A 5,520-nucleotide genomic window follows, 5' to 3' on the forward strand; every position below is an offset into this window, starting at 1 on the left:
TATTTGGAACGGCCGTAAATGACCTAAGTTCCATAAGACCCATGCTCGTGGGGTACGTATAAATGATGAGAACTCATTTGCACTGTATGATTTGAGCAAAAATATCTTTCCTTTTTCATTTAAATAATTTAATATCATTTTCCTTTCTATATAAGTACCTAACTTTAATATTATGTTACTCGTTGCTACGGAACCCCTCACGGGCGAGTTCGACTCTCACCTGGCCGTTATTTTTGTCTTACTAAAAGTGTGATTTGTTTACATAACATCTAACGCGCGCTTACCATAATAACCAAGTATTTTTGGTAAGGCACTTATTTTATCGAAATTGATTCATATAGAATTCTCTTTTAAGGCATTTCTTATATACTAGATACTACTACCGCTTCGGAAACAAATGGCGCTCTGTGAGAGAAGAAGCGGCGCAAGAAACTCTCCCAGCATTCCTTTTTTGCGCTTTTTCATCAAAATCAAATATACAAAATTGTACTGTCATCTATATTGCTATAAAATAATCATAATCTAGTCCCAGGCTGTCCGATCACTTAGATATTCAGCTGTGGAGTAATAGGATTTACGACAGAGCCATTTTTTAATGAAGCAATTAAATTTATTTATAGATAATGCCTGAACAGTGGCTGGGACTACATTATAAAAGTGTATACATTTACCGTTAAAGCTATTATGTATCTTATGAAGCCTACTAGAATTAGTTACAAGCAATCCCTTATTTCTAGTGTTATAATATTTGTGCCCCTATTCCTATAGATGTATTTTAATCTAGTAACTACCTATATATTTCATTGATGGTTAGGTTTATTAAACCGAGCAAAACTCAATCTGCTAGATTTTATCGAATTATTTAACATAATTAATACGACCTGTCTCAACTCACCATCGTCAAGCAGAATTATTTTGCTTGATAGCACCAGTATGATACGAATTAAATATTTACAAGGAAGTTATAATATAAAGTATGTTATTATATTCCTCAATACTAAATTAATACAGTGTAGAAGGTTTTATTTTATTAAAATCATTTATTCAAACAAAACAAATCTTTTTTTATGTCTTTATTTTTTTTATGGAATAGGAGGACAAACGAGCGTACGGGTCACCTGTTGTTAAGTGATCACCGCCGTCCACTCTCTTGCAACATCAGAGGAATCACAGGAGCGTTGCCGGCCTTTAAGGAAGGTGTACGCGCTTTTTTTGAAGGTACCCATGTCGTATCGTCCCGGAAACACCGCACAAGGAAGTTCATTCCAAAGCTTTGTAGTACGTGAAGAAAGCTCCTTGTAAACCGCACTGTGGAGGACTGCCACACATCCAGATGGTGGGGATGATATCCTAACTTATGGCGGGTCGTGTGAAGGTGGAATTCGGCGGCAGGAATTAGGTTAAACAGCTCTTCGGAACACTCCCCGTGATAAATGCGGTAGAAGACACACAATGAAGCGATGTCTCTACGCAACGCCAAGTGATCCAGCCGTCCACAGAGCACTGGGTCCCCGACAATTCGAGCTGCTCTGCGTTGCACGCGGTCAAATGGATCGAGCTGATACTGGGGTGCGCCAGACCAGAGATGACAGCAATACTCCATGTGTGGACGGACCTGCGCTTTGTACAGCGCTAGAATGTGGGCCGGCTTGAAGTATTGCCGTGCTCTATTAATGACGCCCTAATCTTATAACTATATTTACAATACTATGACTTCATAAAATTAAAACTATCATTACGTAGAAGCGTACCAAGAATACTGACAGCATTACCGCAAGGCTGATCCGTTGACCGAAATAGCTGCCAGTGCTTGGGTTTCCAGTAGCCTTATTGTGGCGCGAATTTTGTACATTCTCCGCGCCTCTGGGCCCCACGGGCCAAGTGTCTCGACACCAAACGGCACGAAGATGTATGACTCACTGAGACCAATATTTAATTAATGTAATAAACATGAATGAAGTAAATATTTATTAGTAGGTACATACCAATATAACAATGAGGAAAATTTATTTTTTTGTATGTAATACTGGTTTTAACAATTCATTCATTAGTGGGATTGTATTATTACATACGCTGTATTTTATTTATGAGTGATCCCCATGTAAATTTTAATAAAGTAGAAATATACAAATGAGTTAAGTTTTCTTTAGTGTTAATTTCGCCAATATGTCACGTGTTGTCTCGCCAAAATCTGGCACGAGACGAGTCTCGTGTAGAGACGAAACACGTGTCGAATTGTTTTAAAAACAAATATTGGCGGAATTAACACTAATGAAAACTTAAATCATTTGTATAATTATCGATTTCCGCAAAGTAACGCCTAATTCAACAAATTTTCTTAAAAGTAGAAATAATTTGTAGGCATCATACACACATCATAGTAAATTTTTGTTTGCAACACTTTGCTGTCAAAAAGAGCTAGGCGTTATATTTCGTATTGTGTTTACATCAAACTACATGCAGCCCGAAGCCATATTTGCTTGTTCCTAAGTAATTAAAATTGTTTGTAGAACATCTTTATAATATACTAGCTGACCCAACAGACGTTGTTCTGTACGTAATAAATAAAATACTGTTTTTTATGAATTTAAATTTTAAAATATGCTCCCTGTTGTTATAATGAAATTGTTTCACAGCAGAACTGTCAAACCGTCAATAAATTATATAAAATATGTCCATACAAAACAAATATTGGAAATAAAAATAATTATGGATCCCAAATCGAAATAAAAACAATCCTATCTCTCAAGTTGGACTAAACTGCTCTCCATGAAGTAATCCCCATTAAAATCCGTTCATTAATTTAGGAGTTCACTGGAATCAAATATCAGGACACTGAATTTATATATATAAAGAAGATAGGCCACCCCAGTGGGAATAAAGCGTCCTCTGTTTCCACTGGAGCGGCAGTTTGATAGCAAATAGCCAGGTTTTCCCAGTTTCCTGGATTCTCCCCCACACACGTTATGTATTAGTTTTTAAGTATAATAAAGTTTTATCCCTCAAAACGTAGATAGGGTTGTAGAAATAAGGTTTCTGATACCTACATATATAAGGCTTAATTGTAAATTACTTTAATAAGTAGATTATAAGTAATTTTGTATATATATTTTACTATCAAATATAGAAATTTGGAATTTGATTTTTTTTTCTGGAGCGGCGGTTACTGTCGATCACTACGTCACTGCTACTGGAACAGTCTGCAGCCACTTCTGAATTATTAAATTATAATAATAAAATAATTGATATCAATTTCAATTTCAATTTGTTTCACAAATTGTCAATTTTTATGGGACCAAATGGCAATTATCCCGCATCAAACTAAAGAATCACGTGAATCGGATCACAAATGTCAGCGTAATCTGTGTACATACATAAAAAAAGATTGAGAAACTCTTCCTTTTTGAAGTCGGTTAAAAGTACATATTCATTGTATATGTACATACTTCAAAGATGTTACATAAGTAATTTGGTTGGACTATCTGTATCTGTCAAAAGCAGCACGCATGAGACGTGCTTTAATTGTATAAAGAACATATTGTAGAGAATGATTTCGCGCTCTTCTTCACAAAACAATATTTACAATTACAATATAATAATGGAACGTGATTATTAACTTTTCTGTACTTTTAGAAGTTTCATTTTTAGCATATTTTGAATTACTGCCACAGTCAGCATGTCGGTTGTGCTTCGACAATACTAAATATAAATCATCCTTTTGGTGATCTTTGGGGAGGCCTTTTTCCACTGCTGGACAAAGGCCCAAAGATCGCCATGACGATCGGTTCTACGCTGCCCTCATCCAACCAATTCCGGCGATCTTGACCAGATCATCGGTCCATTTTGTGGGGGGCCTACTAACACTACGTATTCCGGTACGTGGTCGTCATTGGAGAACTTAACTGCCCCAACTCCTGTCCTGCCAACTGCCACTTCAGTTTCGCAACTACTGGGCTATGTCGGTGAAATTGGTTCTCCTCATAACTGATTCGATCTCGTAGTGAAACTCCGAGCAAAGCCCTTCCCTTCTGAGCAAGCATGAGCTTCCTCATGAAATATAAATATCTGCGGCCATATTTGATTGAAGTGTAAAAAACCAATTGTTGTTGAACATAATTCCATACTGCCCAGCACAGTAATATTTAATGAACAACGATTAACGAACGTACATCACATACGTATTAAGCAGTAGGCTAATAACATAATATATATGACTATTTTTCTATTTATTTTTATGTATCGACACCGGAAAAACCATATCTCCAAACTTTTACTTTCATATATTTGCTGTCAGTTGTCACATGAATCATGATAAGATGAACAATAGATTCAATATATTTCGCCTCGAACAAATATTATTAGAGTGGTGTGATAATGTATAGTTGAACAAGACAAACATGTGTATGGTAAAATATGGTATCATTTCATTTTTAACCGACTTTAAAAAGAAGGAGGTTCTCAATTTGTCGGCATGTTTTTTTTTGTTACCTCAAAACTTTCGACTGGGTGAACCGATTTTGATAATTCTTTTTTTATTTGAAAGCTGGTGCTTCCCGTGTGGTCCCATTGTAATTTGGTCTAGATCTGACGGTGGAATCCATGAGAAAACTTAAATTTGCTATACATACCTATAGCAAAGTGTACGTTTATTGTAATTTTTGGAGTTGGTGTCATCCAAGATAGGTCTGCAACTACATACATAGTTATAGGTGAGATGTGCTTGAGTTGTGAGGAGGCGAGAGGCGAGAGCGGGTCGCGGCAGAAGGACACCGATTCCAAAAATAACAATAATCGTAATTAGAATTAGATTAATTAATTAGATTGTATAAAAATACGCAATTATTTTTATACCGTTTAGTTTTTTTGTTTAGTGTTTTTGATGTCGGTTGTTACTTTGTTAAAAAAAAAATTATTATTATATAATACAAAATTAAGATTTATACAAATCTATGTATATTATATGAAAATTGCTTTTCTTTCAGGCAATTCAATTAAACAATAAATGCTTACTGAATGTATTGGGATGGGATTATATATACCATATATAACCAAACTACCATTCACATTTTTCGTAGATGCTTCAAATATACTTATTCCTTTAATGAATTTTATTTACCTTTTGCCCTTTTTCTTTATTGAGAGTTGAGAAAAAATCAATGCCACTCTCTGAAATCAGAACTTGAAGCTTCATAATTTTGCATCTATGTAAAGTGATGCAACAAAAATACTATTTAATATGTTATTTTTTTCTAAAATTGAGTTATTAATTAAATTGACGTCAATAAAAATCTATTTGTAAATTTTATTACATTTGGTCTATATATACGTTATGTGAATACTTCTTTTCAAAAGATAACAATTATCCCCGGAAGCAAATTGCTCCGCTAGTTCCACCGGTTCGAAGATGTATGTTTGGAGCGAACTCTCCTATTCCTAAGCTGTGCAAGATGGTAAACATATATAGCGATTATATCGATATTAATTTCACGACTTCTGTCTATACAGTTCGTAAATTATTTG

The sequence above is a fragment of the Leptidea sinapis genome, chromosome 24 (assembly GCF_905404315.1).
Source record: "Leptidea sinapis chromosome 24, ilLepSina1.1, whole genome shotgun sequence".
NCBI lineage: Eukaryota > Metazoa > Arthropoda > Insecta > Lepidoptera > Pieridae > Leptidea > Leptidea sinapis.